Source organism: Strix uralensis, chromosome Z (assembly GCF_047716275.1).
Source record: "Strix uralensis isolate ZFMK-TIS-50842 chromosome Z, bStrUra1, whole genome shotgun sequence".
Taxonomy (NCBI): domain Eukaryota; kingdom Metazoa; phylum Chordata; class Aves; order Strigiformes; family Strigidae; genus Strix; species Strix uralensis.
The window spans coordinates 79,985,152-80,001,866 of record NC_134012.1 but is presented as its reverse complement, the minus strand read 5'-3'; the positions used below and the strand labels follow the sequence as shown (position 1 = coordinate 80,001,866).

Below are 16,715 nucleotides of genomic sequence, written 5' to 3'. Positions count from 1 at the left end.
AAACATTCAAGATAATGAAGAAGAAAATTACAGTTACTGAAGTTGTTCATGCATCAGAAGATTACAGGAAATTTTGAAAACTCTATCTCATCTACAGTGGATATTGTGACACTTCAGCAAGTAGGGTATGATTTTCACAGTTCAGACAGATCTTGAGAAAGCGATCGGTAAGGGCTTTGGGACTTCAGAGGTCAAATGGTATTGAGTGTTTTTGAATGACATTTGAAGGAATCCTTATACTGCAGGATGTAAAGCAACCACTACCAAAAGTAACGCAGTTTACTAATATGCTTTTCCCTAATTGCCTACTGTTTTCTTTTGCTAATGATGAACAGATGGGAGAACTCACCTTACGTTTTCTAACCTTGGGAAGAAAGAGAATTTTAAGTTATTTTGTTTTAATTTTCCTTAATTAATGCACAGGTTAATTCTGAAACATCAGAGACTTAAAAAAAACCCAAACATACAACCTAATTACAGATAACTGAAGTATTTTTACTTGCTTAGAGACATTGATACTCAAGTTCTCAAACATGGCTTAAGTGATCTAAAACATTTTTAAATCATGTTTCGTCTTTTAAGGTAGAGTTCACTTTTACAGGAAGGCTGCTAATTTAATACAACTTCATGACTGCTTGATCAGCTTCTTAATATAATTCTAGTATTTACAAATGCTATTATGAAGACATGTGAATGCTGTCTTTCTTAAAAAGCACACATCTTTTTCTGCCCCTTATATACCCCCATTCCTTACCTCATTGTCACATTCTGCCAAAACTTGATCATATTCACTCAATGCAACTAAGAAAATGATGGAAATAACACTTTCAAAACAACGGATCCACTTCCTTCTTTCTGACCTTTGGCCACCTACATCCACCATCCTGTTAAACAAGCAACATCCTGTTATACAAGCCATCCTGTTACACAAGCAACGTATTAGTCATTTTCATAAGATACTTTAAGTATATCTAAAGGCCATATAATAGATTGCCTACCTGAGATAAGCTTGAACTGTGAAAAGTGTATCTTAACATTGTATGTTCTGTTCAATAGTTAAACTTGATTCACTTGCTGTAGTGCTACAACTTTCACTGTTCTTTAGTACTGCTGTTCATTAAGCTAAGCACAACACAGCCGCTTGCTCACTACCTGCCTCCCACTGTGGGTGGGCAGGGGGAGAGGAAAGAAAGAGTAAGAGCAAGAAAACTTGGGGGTCGAGATTAAAAAAAATAAAATAAATTGTTGAATAAGTGAAGGATAAGTGGAAGAAGAGATAAAGAAAACAAGTGATACAAAAGCAATCGCTTACCACTTCGCATGGGTAGACTGATGCCCAATCAGTTCCTGAGAAAAAGATGTCCAACCTCCCTAAAGCCCTCTCTCTTCACTTTTACCACTAAGCATGACGTTGTGTGGCATGAAACATGTCTTTGGTTAGTTCAGGTCTCCTGCCTGTCTTTGTCCCCTCCCAACCTCTTGTGCACCCCCCAACCTATTCACTGGGTGGCAGAAAGACAGAGAAGGCCTTGGTGCTGTGCAAACATTGTTCAGCAGAAGCTAAACCACTGCTATGTTATCAGTACTGTTTTGGTTACAAATCTAGAACACAGGACCATATCAACTGCTTATGAAGAAAATTAACTTTATCCTAGCCAGGCCTGGTACAAGTGTATAAACCACTTGAGGCACGATACAAAATACAATGCTGGGTTTTTTTCTGTGTTCGTAGAAGTTTTAGCAAAGGCAGATGTGACCACATTAAATTCTCCACACACTTCAAAATCTCCCTTGGCCGCCCCACCCCAAAACCTCAGTGTAGTCATATCTCACTACTCAAAACAAACAAAACATTCACAAGTATCTTAGTTTCACATCAAATTCATATTGTTTTTCAGACAGTTAAGTATACCCTCACATTTTACCCAGGTCAAAGTGTTCCCTAGAACATTCTATTTTCTGGGAAAAAACAAACAAACAACAGAATCACGGTTAGGCTGGTTTGACCACGTTATCAGAGTGGGTTCTGGTTCTGTGTTGTAATTGTAGGCAGGTGTTTGTTCGTGATGCAATGGGTGGTTTGGTGGAAGAACATCTATAATCATGCTAGTGGGAGTGTTGCAATTTTGAAATTAAAAAAGAATGCTTTCCCTTAGAAAATCAGTAACCCCACCTGTTGCAATAGCTTGTCTAGTAGCAGATAAGATAATTTTAAGGTGCGTCTCAAAATTTCTTTCAACTTTATGAGTATGTTTGTTTCTCTCAATTCCACTGAACATATTTTTTTTTATTATTATATGGCAGGAAGAATAGAAGTATCTACTGTCATGACCTTCCATGTTTTTTATCCCTCCTCCTTCCCTCAGTGCCTTCAACTCCCCTCACTAACTTCATCTAACTTAAAGTTGTAAACTCACTTGAGGACTTTAGCATATCTATTATGGCCCTCTATTCCAAATATTTACAGTCAGGAGGCAGAAACTGTTGGCTCTAAATGGAATTAAACTACATTCAGATATGAGCACGCATGTTACTACAAGTACCTTGACTCTGCATCCTCCCCATCAAGGCTTTTAATAAAACTAATGGTTCAGAATACACAGTAATTGGAGTGCTTGAATTATAAAGATTTTTTCATGTACATTTCAAAAGGAATGTTTTGAAACACCACTCAAATTACTATATTAACATTGAAGACTAAAAGGGCTGGAAATACATGCAAGACTCACTGAATGCAAAAGCTTAAAGGACCTTAGAAGTAAAGTTGCAGCAACTACTTTCACAACTGTATACTGAATCATTTGACAGGCAGTCTTACCTAAACACAGTATTTTCTAAATCAAAAGGATACTCAATAATTCCTGTAGTTGGCACTCGGACTCTAAGAGTATCTTGCTGAGTTGGCACAAATGAGGGCATAGCAATACGATCAAGGTCAGTAAGATAACTGGAAAGTTAAATATACAACAGAAACAAGATTAATGCACTATCATAAATAAATCACACAGATTCAAAACCAAAGTACTAACCAGCAATCACACAAGTGTTCCCAGAAAATCAGCTAAATGGAAATTCAGTTGTACATGGCCTCAGCGCAATTGTTGCTGGCATAAAACAATAAACCATTTACTTCAACTGAGCCTACATGTACATTTTAGACAGAATACTACCAGTCACAAGAGATGACGACTGACTGTTCTATAGACAATCAGCCCACACCCAGAATGATGAATTTTGTTTGCATAATCTTTGCTGTTACCCCCAAATAAACACCAGAATTAAGATTTGAACACAAATATAAATACTGCTCCTAGCCATAATGTTTACCAACAGTACTCTATTCCCTGCAACTCACCTGTGATGCTAAAAATGGGCACAAATGTGAAAGGTTGAGGTACAGAATTCACAAAACTTATTAATGGAAAGCACGGGAAACATGAATGCTTCAAACGTATATATTTTTAATATAAAAGATTATGCATTTAGTTTCTCATCCGCCCATGCAGTTGTTCCTAACTCTACCCTCCTCAGTTTCACAAGGCTCTTGTGCTTTTCATGGCTGGAATTAAATTCTACGATGACATTCTGAGCAGTGTGTGAGCAAGACAGGAAGAACCGATGCCTGGTATTCCTCTCCGCAACCTATCTTCCCACCACTAGAAGGCAACATTAGATCGTTCAAAATCCTAACAAGTCATACAGGAAGCGTGAAGTAACGCGTATTCCAAATCATACAACATGGCTGAAAATATCCTTTATTTAAGCACCAATTCCCCCTTTTTCCTTTAGTGGAAGAGGAAGGGTGTCCGTGTATTCTCTCCTTGGTGCCCAAACATCCCTCACATTTGGGTTCCAAAATCAAAAATACCCACAATGTTATCAATTACTCAGAAAATATTTAAGATCAAGAAAATTCCTCCTCTCCAGCAATGTAGCAAATTGTTATAGAGATCTCAATTGTAATTAACAGTAAAGGGAAGATTTAATAAAATTTAAAACTGATTTTCAGTTGTGGCTGATATCTTAGAAAATGAGGCTACATTAAGTGGCATCCTTCTTCTCCAATGTAGAATTATTTAAGAATAAGGCAAACAATTGTCAAGAATGTTAATGCTTAACACACAGGAACAGATTGCCTGTGCGTAACCATTCTGAGTTAAAGTTTACCATAAATGCTTAATCTCAATGTTCCTTGCTGAAATTTAACCCTGTTACTTCTCAACCTTGGCAGAAACAGAAATATGTTTTCTGTTCTCATGAAAAAATCATTTTTTCACAATAAAATTCTTTGAAAATTTGGGAACAGATTTACCTTCCTATTTAGATCCTAAACTTTTCACGTAACTGAACTGTCTGGCCTGCCTGCTTGTTGTCAATATATTTTGTACAGCTGTTCTTCATGATTTCTCCCAAGAGAAACTCAGTTATGTACCAGCTGTGTTGACCTCAGAACTGGGAGGGATGATGGTTCCACGATGTTCAGAAAGCCTAAAATAAGTTTGTTTCATCACTCCAGTTTAAAATCTGTTGCGTACCACAGGCCAACAGAGACACAGGTATAACTAACAAAATCAGAGTGAATCTAGCTCTTCATGTATGAGCCAGTGGTGTGCCCAGGTGGCCGACAAGGCCAACAGCATCCTGGCTTGTATCAGAAAGGCTGTGGCCAGCAGGACTAGGGAAGTGATTGTCCCCCTGTACTCAGCACTGGTGAGGCTGCACCTCGCTACTGTGTTCAGTTTTGGGCCCCTCACTACAAGAAAGACATTGAGGTGCTAGAGCATGTCCAGAGAAGAGCAACAAGGCTGGTGAAGGGTCTAGAGACCCTTCTGAGGAGCAGCTGAGGGAACTGGGGTGCTGTGAGAGACGAAAAACCAGGCCTGCGAGAAACACGGACTGAGAAAAACAGCCTGAGAAAGAGATAAAAGTTGAGGCCCTCCGAGCTAAGGAATGCCTCAAACACTCGCAAGACAAATCTGTAGTCACGGTGTGGATGGTGTGGAGGTCGAAGCTGATAAGGCTACCTGAAAAACACAGGATGCAGCTGGAGGAGGGAGCCCTGTGGAGACAGGATGGCTCTGCTCTGGTGCACCTGGCCAAATTTCAAGGGCCATCTGTCCGGTGAATGACCTTTGATTCATTATCCACAAAATGCATATTAAAGTTAACACCCCTCAATACACTAATGAAGACTAACATGATCATGCTAATTACATCATCCCATGAAACACCTTACCCCTCCCCATACACGGGAAACGTAGGTATGTGGGTCAACCCAGGGGATGGACCCAAGGCAAGTGTGTATAAATTGAGGGGAGGAAGAGGGGGGAGGCCCAGGGAGTGCAGTGAAGCGAAGAAGACAGATGCCTCCTGGAACCCTCACTGGCCGGATCGACGCAGAAACTCAGACTGGTGATCTCTGTTCCTCTATTCCCTCTATCCCCCCCTTTCCTTTTTCCCCTTTTCCTTCACTACCATTAAGCAATGCAAGGCATACTGTACTGCTTGCCACAACTCATTATATACTTAGCCAATTATCGTGAGTCCAATTAGTACATTGTGTGTAGTTAATAAATGTTTGGACTTTGAGACGTGTCTCACTGTTGTCCGCTCCATTGGGGATTTATGAATCTGAGTGGGATGTGACAGGTTGTTTAGTCTGGAGAAAAGAAGTCTCAGGGAAGACCTTTTCCCATTCTTTAAGTACCTGAAATGAGGCTGTAGCAAGATGGGTGTCAGTCTTTTTCTCCCAAGTGATAGGACAAGAGGAAATGGCCTCAAGTTGCACCAGGGAAGGTTTAGATTGAATAACAGGAAAAATTTCTTCACCAAAAGGGTTGTCAAGCATTGGAACAGGCTGCTCAGGGAAGTGGCTGAGTCACCATCCCTTGAAGGTATTGAAAAGATGTGTAGATGTGGTGCTTAAGTACATGGTTTAGTGGTGGACTTGGCAGTGTTAGGTTAGACTTGATGACCTTAAGGGTCTTTTCCAACCTAAATGATTCTATGATTAACTTCATTAAGTCTGGCTTGTCATTGTAATTGTGCAATGTACTTACTACTTAGCAGAGTCTGAGAGCTGGTACTCCCTCAAGCATTCTTGAATTCCTGGGTCTTCCCAGAGCTTTTTGATTACTTCAACTTGTTTTCTTTCCAGCACTGTCACTTCATCCATTTCCACTTCTCTGATCATCTGAGCACTCTCCTAATCAATTAAATGATTACACTATTGTGAGAAACAATTGCTTTTGGCATGCAGTACACAGTCTCCCCTTTCTTTATTATACTCTTCCCATCAATAAGAAATGAACCCATCAGAAAGGAACCTAGGAGAAAATAACCAGCTTTAATTGTTTAATGCATTTAATGTTTCAAGTCGAATGACTGCTAGTGAATGTTTCAATTAAGTCAGTCTTGCTTACTGTCATCCAGGTGTGATTTTTCTTTTTAAAAAGGACCTTGACAAAGGTCAGAAGGAGCTTTAAACCTACTGGTTTTAAACTCACTAAATTTTAATACTAATTTATAACAGTGGTAATGTTTCCAAAACTCTAGATACTTTCTTTAGTACAGATACATTTTGTTTGTTTCAGGACAAACCAGACATTGACCTAGAATAAAGAGTCATCATGCAGACATCAAATTCCTACAAGCGATCTTTGTTTAATGCTGATCTCAGTGAGACACAGCCAAGGTACTACTCTATGGAAAGAATTAATTTTTCTTTGCGCTCTGCTGTTACGTGTAAGAGGTATGGCAAAGATAAATGTAAGTTTTGTTTTTAAGGGATGCAAAAGAATCTATCATGCTGCAGCTAGTGGTGCCGCTGATTCACCAGAGGGAAGGGATGTCATCCAGAGGGGCTTTGACAGGCTTGAGAGGTGGGCCCATGAAACCCTCATGACGTTCAACAAGGCCAAGTGCAAGGTCCTGCACATGGGTCAGGGCAATCCCCAACATCAATACAGACTGGGGGATGAATGGATTGAGAGCAGCCCTGCGGAGGACTTGGGGATATTTGTGGATGAAAAATTACTTGCAGTCCAGAAAGCCAATCTCATCCTGGGCTGTGTAAGTGTGGCCATTAGGTTGAAGGAGGTGATTCTTCCCCTCTACTCTGCTCTGGTGAGACCCCACCTGGAGTGCTGTGTCCAACTCTGCGGTCCCCAGTACAAGAAAGACATGAACCTGTTGGAGCATGTCCAGAGGAAGGCCACAGATATGATCAGAGCACTGGTGCACCTCTTCTTGAAAATAAGATGAGAGAGTTGGGAGTTGTTCAGCCCGGAGGAGAGAAGGCTTCAGGGAGACCTTATTGTGGCCTTTCAATAATTAAAGGGGGCTTGTAAGAGAGATAGGGAAAGACTTTTTACCTGGGCCTGTAACAAAAGGGCAAGGGGTAACGATTTTAAACTGAAACTGGGTAGATTTAGCTTAGACATAAGGGACAAATTCTTTTCTGTGAGGGTGGTGAGATTTAATATTTATTTAAATTGAAAATTTAAATTTATTTAATTTAATATTGAAATAAACTAACTTATTTAGTGCTTGGAATATAATAAATTGGTTACGAAATTCAGTTTGCCAACATTTTTTCCAGTACATTGCTAGATATCATCTAGATTTTAACTTACATCCTCTTTGAAAATTAAATAAGGTTTCTTCCTGACTTCTTATTTAAGCCTGGGAGAGTCACAAATAGTAATGCTGCATACAGGTTTGGATCCAGAGCAGTGAATTCTTGGGTCTGAAGTAGAAAATCTGAATACTGATAAAACTGTTAATCTAGTCATTCAAAACAAGATAAAGATCAGACAGAGAACAGGACTTTTGTAGTTACGGAGTCCTTAAGTTATCATGGACAACTGCAAAACTATGAAACATAGAACCGAATGCCTCAAAAGCAGTTTCTCCTTGCTCGGTTCAAATTAATTTTAAATATTGTAAGTCTCCAAAATATTGTGAACATGCTACTCTTCTGAGTTTTCATATTAAAAATAATTACAATGCAGTCATAATGCCTGGGCAAATTCTCCATAATTGGAATTATCTGATTTTACAGGTATTCTGTTACGCAAAACCAAATGCCAAGTCTTTTGATTTTTGTTAAAACTTTTTTTAAAAATAGTAGTTAAAAACTTTAATCAATGTAAATTAGATCAAATGACATAAACATTCCTGTTAGTATTTCTTGTAGATTCTTTACAGATATAATGTAATCCATATTCGTTTTTTACCTTAATTTTACACAGCATAATTACATTAGCAAGACAGGTAATATTGTCTATTGAATAAATTTTTCTCTTCTGTAACTATTACATCAAATGTTCATGCTGATGTAGAACTATATAAGAAGAGCTTTACCTGTGATTTATACTTTATTTAGGCACTGTATATGAGGCAAGAGATTAGAGAACCTGTGTGCTGGCAGGAACTTTTCTCCATATTTTCAATCTTATCTGGTGAGAGATGTGCAGAATAATTTGGATTATGAGGAACTCTTCCTTCAATTCACTAAAGTCACAGAACAAATATCCTTTTCTAGAGAAAAGAAAGGGCACTGACATGCAAATATCCATCACAGCATTTTGAATGGAGTTGACTTAGGCTTCATTCCATGCTAAAACTTTGCATGTGTCTTAAGAGGGCTTAATGTAATTGTAGCTGCAAAACCAGCTTTGGTATCAGGTCCTTGTGAAAAGAAATGGTTTGTGTCTACATCTGCAAACCTCCCCTTATGTGGTGAAGTACCATGTGACATCAGGAAAAATCCTTTTGGGGAACATAATTCAGATTAATCTTTCATTTCATAGTATATAACAAATAGAGTTCAACACTGACAGCTAGTCTTATGCTCATAATTCAAAGAAAAAAAATCCTACAATGAAGTGAAAAATTACTTAAAGCACCAGGTGATTTTAGTGTCTTTCCATGGGTATGTCTTCCTCATCCTCAGTAAAGAGGCACGTCACTAATAAAAAATTCCTTCAGTATGAATTATGGGTGGATAATATGACATGAAAGCAAGATACAGAAAATTTTAAGTTTCCTTAAAACGCAGTCTTCAGGATAAATGAGTAATGACTAATCTTAGGAGACAGCGTAAAATAATCCAGCCATGATCTGATGGAAAAGGGGATTAAACTTGAAAACACACTCTAAAATGTCCTTAGAAGCAGCAGAATGTCTTTCAAACTGGGCAGCAGGAGAGCCCTGTATTTTTTATATTGGGAAATATCAGCATTTTAACTAAAAGGCAGGTGTGGCAGGGTTCTGATTGAGTGTGTGCACTTGTGCGCATGTGAGCGTATGTGTGTGTGACAATTTATTACTAATGGCAAACATTCATTACAAGTAACAACAAGAGAAATGCCACCTAGTTCAGCCTCTGACTACTATAATGATTGAAGGAAATGATTTTTCTTCAAAATTGTGTTAACATGATAAAACTTATCAATGTAAAATAGGATTATCATTGGAAATGTATTGTTTGTTTTACATCTAGTTTTAACTAATACTGATTGTCAAACATTGATAATACCTATACCTTAGTTGCAGGTATTGTTTTGTATTCATAGTCAACACAAATATTAATTTCAACTGAACTGAAAATTTGCAAGCCATGACAAAATTAAGTAAGCCCCCAAACTCTATACATGGCTCTTCCAGTACATAATAAGAACCAGTTCTGCTAATCAGGACTTTCTTTTTTTAAAAAAATTGTTTTATCTAACCCACTGAAGGATTTTTGCTGATTATTGCAAATAAGTGGCCTTTGAATCTGTCACAAACTGTGAAAGCTAAATAAATTTTCTAACCAGCTACAGGTCTTTAAGCTAGTTTGACATCTGATAAAATGCTTAAATGTCTTTTTTTTTCCTCTGGTTAAACACTATAAAGGGTAACTGAATGATGTAAGATGCCCCACAAGGCTCACAGGGCTTTTATTATTTTGCTGTAGAATCCCACCACTAAGAATTCTAGAAAATTTTTATTAAAACTTGTCAACACTTAATATAAGTTTACATTTTAATAAATATCTTTTGGCATTGCCAACAGAATACCATGGAAGCAGTTTAAATATCACATAATTTTATAATGGTATTTTGGCAAGCAGTATACCTCAGTGTTTCAGGTGGACAGGGTCATATTTTAAAACCTTCCCCTGCAACTTGGAAGAACATCAGAAATTTAGTTTTCATCTCCCTCAGAGCAAGAGTGGAGTTTTGTAGAATCCTCACTTACCACTAAGAAGTTAGCCCAAGAGACATTGTGGAAATATGCAGCAGTGTAATACATAAGCAATAGGTGCTTTGCAGAAAGAACAGAAAGGGCTCACTAACATGAAAAGAAACCAAAACAGAAGAGATCTACAATCATTGCAGACCAAACCAAGCAACAAAGAGGGGAAATGCAAAATAGCATAAGCACACGTTAACAAAGTTAGTTATTGGCATAATATTTTTAATGAAATACAAGCAAGAAATGAGTTCCAGAATGCACTCAGTTAAAATATGTATAGCACATAATGATCTCTCTAAACACAGTACAAGCAAGAACAACAAAAGCTACATTAAAAGTGCTGTAATATTTTTATATAAAAAAATCCCTATTCTGAAGTTACCTTACTTCAGGCTGATCTGCTTCTTGATGACATGGTGCAGGTAGAGAAAGGAATACAGATGATAAAATAAGGGTAAGTAATTTTGAATACAACAGACATAGGAGAATAGACTTGCTCCATTACAAAAAACCCACAACACCACAAAAAAAAAAAAATACAAACCCCAAACTTTATGATCCTGGAAAGAAAACTGATCGTTGTAAGGAACTGAAGGAAATAATGCCTCAAAAATTCATCGACACAGAAAACCTCAAGCTGTGACCTTTGGATTAGTCTAAGGAATGTCACCCAAAGAAGGGGGAGTGTACGGAAGGATGCACCCCCCACTTTCTTGCAGTTGCATTGACAAACTCCTTAGATGAGCCTCAAAGGGGGAGACATGGACTGAGCAAAACCAAATGCTTCCCATCAAGCACAAGGACCGCTAATCATTGGCTCCATTGTGTAAGCCTGAAACTTTGGCTCTATTGTGGAAGTCAGACACCATGCATGTCTTGCTAATGACTTTGTGCCTTTTCCATTGAAGAGGTGACAAAAACTGGTAAGAGGTGGGCAGGGTGAGTACCACCACCCACTCAATTGGACAAGGGGTGGTACACCTCATTTCCCTCTCAATGTATGTGCAGAACCCATGCTCCACCTTTTTCTTCGTCTGTCATGGAAATGAGTTTGTGGAATACCTGCCCCTCCTCCTCTAGTATGCTAATCAGTTGATAAAATGAACTTAAAAGGCAACAGAAACTTTGCTGTGAGGTGCACACACCACCCAAGATTAAGGGACCTGAGACAACGCTGGATCCAGGGGCGGTGATCGGGATTTTTTTGACTCTCTTTCTCTCCTTTCTTTTTCTTTTCTTTCCTTTCTTTTCTTTCTTATAGATTTATAAGAGACCACATTGCTTATCATCCTTTTCCAAGTTTAAATTGTTTTCTACTACAAGTAAAAAATTTTAACCAGTCGTTTGCTGTCATTTCACCCTAATTTAACCCAAGGGGATCACAGAACCATTGCGACTCTCTGGACTTCCAGTCCAGGTCATGACAATCATGTATAACAAAGACAGTGGCAAAATTGTTTGGCAAATATACTCAAAACCTGTGTCTAAGCTTCTTAGAATACTAAAAATCTATTAGTCTCTTAAAAATCTATTACATTATTCTTCGTTAGAAATAAAACTTAGTTCTGCAATTAAAGGGCGACTGATGGTGCATAACAAGCAACACTTCAAGGTTCAATTGTTAATCTGTTTTCATCAAAAATATATACTAAAAAGAAACAAAATAATCAGGAGGGGTCTTGAATCTGCCTTTTTCACTTCACACAGTAATACCACTGGGTAAAAGCAGTTTTCTCATCTTTTGTGAAAGTGCCAAGAAACATGCACAAATGCCAGCTGAATGAGTATAATATTAAATACAACTTGTAGTAAGGACACATCTTTGCCAGACAAGAAACGGATAACACCACAAATGACAACTGTCATTTTTTTAGATATATGAATAAATTTTATCTTCAGCTGTTATTTGTGATGCATATAACTGAATATTTCAGTTTCTTTTTGGAGGGTTTGAATCTCCACACTTGGAAAAAAATTATGTTTGATTTGATACCTTGCAGCTCTGTCTTAATTCTTAGGAAACTAAATGTTAAATAGAACCCAAAAATGGCTCTATGTGTTACCTTATGAAGCTCTTTGTATTTATAAAGCCTGAATTGATATACATATTTATTTCTTCACCCATAACCTAGGTTATTACTCCTTTAAAAAGCTTTCTGAGAAAAGCAGTGTGTTTTGGAGGAATAACTACCAAAAGTGTTTTCTAAATGCCCAGTGGCAAAGACAGGAATTACTCATTTTAAAAGTGTGAGAACTAATGAAGCTCCTATTTTTCTAAGCTTTTATATTGTATGGCCTTTGCACTTCACATCCATACCCCAGGTCCTTCCTCATTTGGCTGGGCAAAACAAACTGCAAAATGCTCCATTAAAAGTCGTATTTGGACGCTAACAGCAGATTCTTCACAGCAAATAGAGGGTCACAGGAAGGGGGACAAAGTGGTTAGTCAGTATTGAGAGCTTACAAGAACAGCCAGTTTAGGGCATATACTGCTTCAGAAAGATATTATTTCTCAGGAGATACTTAGCTACACCAGGAGTTTAAGTTTTCATAGTATGTGAATAAGTTTGCAAGTATCACTGACCACGTTTTTTTCTAATCTCTAACCATTTTTACTTTTACAGTTCCACTGAAACACAGATTATATCTTACTACAGAATATGTAGAAATATGCAATTAAATACTTGCCTCTTCTTCATACTATTGTAATGCCCATAAATTGAACTTCTGGGGAGCACAATGTAGTATATTTTGGAAGTCATTGTGTTTTACTAAAACCATGTTTGCATTCATGAAATCTCATTTTCTGAAACAGTCCTTACAGCTAATTTGACATAATTAATAGGGTGTGTTTGTTTCTAAAGAAATAAAAAAAGAATGCATAAAACAGGGAGGAAAAGACCCCACAACCGCCGCTAAGATTTTATAATTCACTACAATGGGGATAGGAAGCTGCTATTCCCAGGCCATGTATAATTTTAGTGGAAGATACTGATTAACAAATAACATTTTAAGTTTCACTGAGAAGTTATGTGAATTTCAATTCTGTTGGCTTGTTGTTGCTGTTGAAAATTCTTTGCCTTGGAATCAAATGCAAGCCCAAATGCAGACCCAAACACTTAAGTCAATCTCTTCTCAGTACCAGCAAGGCTGAATTGCAGGCACTGCATATAGCTTCCCTGGTTGAGCTATTGTATTTTTCATAGCTCAAACTCTATTCCTGGTGTAAAGTATACACTAAGAGACTTCTAAAATTAGCTACACAGTTAACTATGATTGCTTTGTTTACATATTTTGGATACAGGAGGAATTGAACATAAATAAACCACCCTTAAAACTAAAGAAGAGGAAGCTAACAACTGGCTGAGCCTGTACATAAAATGTACACACTGGTGCTATTGTCAGAATCTCCTAATTACCATCAGAAGAAGAGACAAAGTTAAGTATATGAGGGTTGGTTTTAATTTCTAAGTGAAGAAGAGGAAAATTAAGGAAGGTAAAAAGAGCAGGGTAACTAAATGACTCAAGCATTTAGAGTTAGAACATTATATTCTAAAGCTAAATAAATATTGCTTATTTTGCAGTATCTCATTATTTAGATTTAATAGTGCATTTTTCTATGGCTATGAAAAGGTACCTGGTCACAGTCTGGAAAACTAAACAGAACAGCAGATTAAGTTGAAGATTACATTTTTGCAAATTTAGATAATGAACTGATACCATCACGGTTATTGTATCTTTCTTACTGAGCCTATTCTGTCTGCCACCCATAGGCTGTAGCAAATTTTTTCTCTTAAGTTTTTAATCATCTGTGGTAACAGCAGGAGTAGCAAACAGTACACCAGCTAGCAGTAAGCAAAGCAAGACTAAGCAGGGCAACTGTAAAAATAGCAGGCCAAACCACCACACAGATCGTAATTGGCAATACAAAATTTTTAGCAAAGACCTGATTGAAAACAAGACCTCACAGTCAGGTCCTATATAAAATTTAATGGATTACCCCTAAAAAAAGGTAAGAGAATCACAAGATGTTTGTTTTCTTCTTCACAAAGTGAAACAGTTTGCAGTTAATCTTCATATATTTGTCTTTTATTAAATTACGTGTGACATTGCATCCATGTATATGTAAATGTTGGTCGACTTCTTCAAACACAAAAGTTATTTCTGCAGTATTACACACACGTGGAATAAAAGTGAGCATGTACACATATAAATACACAACTATATATATAAATACACAGGTACAAATATAAATACACAAGTACACATACATGTAATCTGTGGCTTCCAAATCTCATTTTCTAACACTTCTAGTTCATAGGGGGAATGAAGAAATAAAAACTGTCAGTATAACGTCCCCAGATATAATCAAGTGACATCCTTTTTTCTTGGTTCATTTTTCCACGCTATAGTAGACAGAGATCATTGTTTGGCACACTGCAAAACTATCTGGGTCACAGTTTGATTTAGAGATCACTATTTGAAATGGTGGTTTTAATATTTAATGGCTTTTTTTCTTTCCTGGCTACCAATTACCATCAGTTGCCATCAGAAATGGTTTTAGAGGACTGTGTGCAAGAATGAGATGAAGGTGTATTCTAAAAAAAGAGGGGGTGGAGAGTTTCCCTGTTTCCCTTTTATTAAAGCATTTAGTAGCTAGCATATATTGACATGGAACAAAAATATTACACTTTTTTTTCCTTTGTTTTGAAGGAAGAGGTGTCTAGAAAGACAGAAAGCCCCTCTACCAAGGAACTAAAATTCCTCTCATCTAACAAAATTTTCTAGTGGTCTATTCATCCAAGTGGGTTTTACATATGTTAACTTTTTCTTTTCAACTTCGTAAAAAATGTATGCAGTGTTAAAATCTTCAGTGTTGCTGGAGACAGACTGCAGACTTGCAAATGCAATGCTTCCTGTTAATGTAAATGATCACCGAAATCTTGTTTGTAAGATTAAGCAGAAGCTTCACTTTCAACATGCTAGTGATGCTGCCAAGTTCAAAGTTGAGCATGTGTAATTTTTCTCAGGGCTTACACAGTGGGCCGAGTTTCTGTTTCTTAAAAATAAGAACGGGGGGGGTGGGTGGGTGGGTGTGTGTGTGTATTGCCAGTTTCCTTAAAATTTTTTCCCATTCCTTGGCAATATTTATCTCATAAACAGAAATACAGCTTTCAAGATCAATAAACACAATCTGTATAGCATGAAGGCTTTGAGATTCACAACCACCACTCACAGGAATGAACAAAGGATGTTAGTTGTTGGTGACTACCTTCTGAAGGTGTCTGTCAATCTGACACCCTGTGTCCTAGGTTCCAGGTACCAGCTGCAACAGAAAGGTCCAATGAACCGCTTGCCACTGCTACTTCTCCACGCAATTACTAACAATTTTCCTGGAAATTTGAGTACAAAGACAACTAAGAAATTTTGCAAATGATCTGGGAGTGAAGAGACTGACAAGCTAAGTAAAAATTAGAAATATAGTCTTCCAAAACAAAATAAAAGAAAAAATCACAGGAAGATGTATGAGAGCACATGAGATGTATGAAAGGCACAAGAGCCCATTACAGCCTACATTTTGTTTAACACGACAAGGGCACAAATGACATAACTACTTTTGCTTCTCAACACACACTTCAAGACAGTGTCCGAAGGACAAAATCAAATTAGCAACAGATAAAAGGGCACAGTTTTTTAATCCAAACACAAGAAAAGACAATAACTGCCTTTTAAAAAAAAATAAAAAAAAAATAAATAAAAGGAGAGCTGCTGTCACTGCAGTAGAGGAGGAAAAAACCCTTCTGTCTGATCATAGCAGGTAGGACAAAATTGTAATGATAAGCTCTAGAAGGGAGTGTGCAAAGCAGTTTGCATTACTGGAGATCTTTAAGAACAAGTTACATGAATATCAAGATTTAAATAAACGGATCTCATTTGCTCTCCAAATAGGAAAAAATAATTCTTCTCTTTAGAGATTGTCCTTATTTTTTTTTTAAATGGAATATCAGCTAGTAATAGTTTTTCCTAGACCATTCAGATCTTTAAGATCTGATATTTTTGATTGATCAAACCAAGAAATTACAGTCCCACACTATTTCTTTAACCTGTGATCATTGGAATTTGAGGGGTTAAGAACTCCACATCTTTTTTTATTATTTTTATTTTTTAGGTATGTCCCATCTTTGGATTGTGACACCAAAATTTCTGGAAGTAAGTTAAGGGTACACAGGATAAAATAAAACCTTTTTAGAGGTAAGACTAAATATGAATAAGTAAATATGTGGCTCAGAACAACACGTATCTTAGTCTGATCTTAGTCTGACTTTGTTACTTAGTTTAAAATCACTACAAAAAAAGCTTAAGCCTCTTGTCATCTTTCTAGGAAGTAAAACCAAAAAAATCTATCCTATCTGGGCATTTTTGCCCATGATTATTAATGCCATTTTCATGTAGATATATATATATATATATAT

The 16,715-nt window shown here is 37.2% G+C and overlaps 1 pseudogene; it reads right to left on the bottom strand.

The window, feature by feature from the left end:
* The window catches only part of LOC141938098 (guanine nucleotide-binding protein subunit alpha-14-like), a 93,301-nt pseudogene that overhangs the window by 2,892 nt on the left and 73,694 nt on the right, over positions 1-16,715 (bottom strand).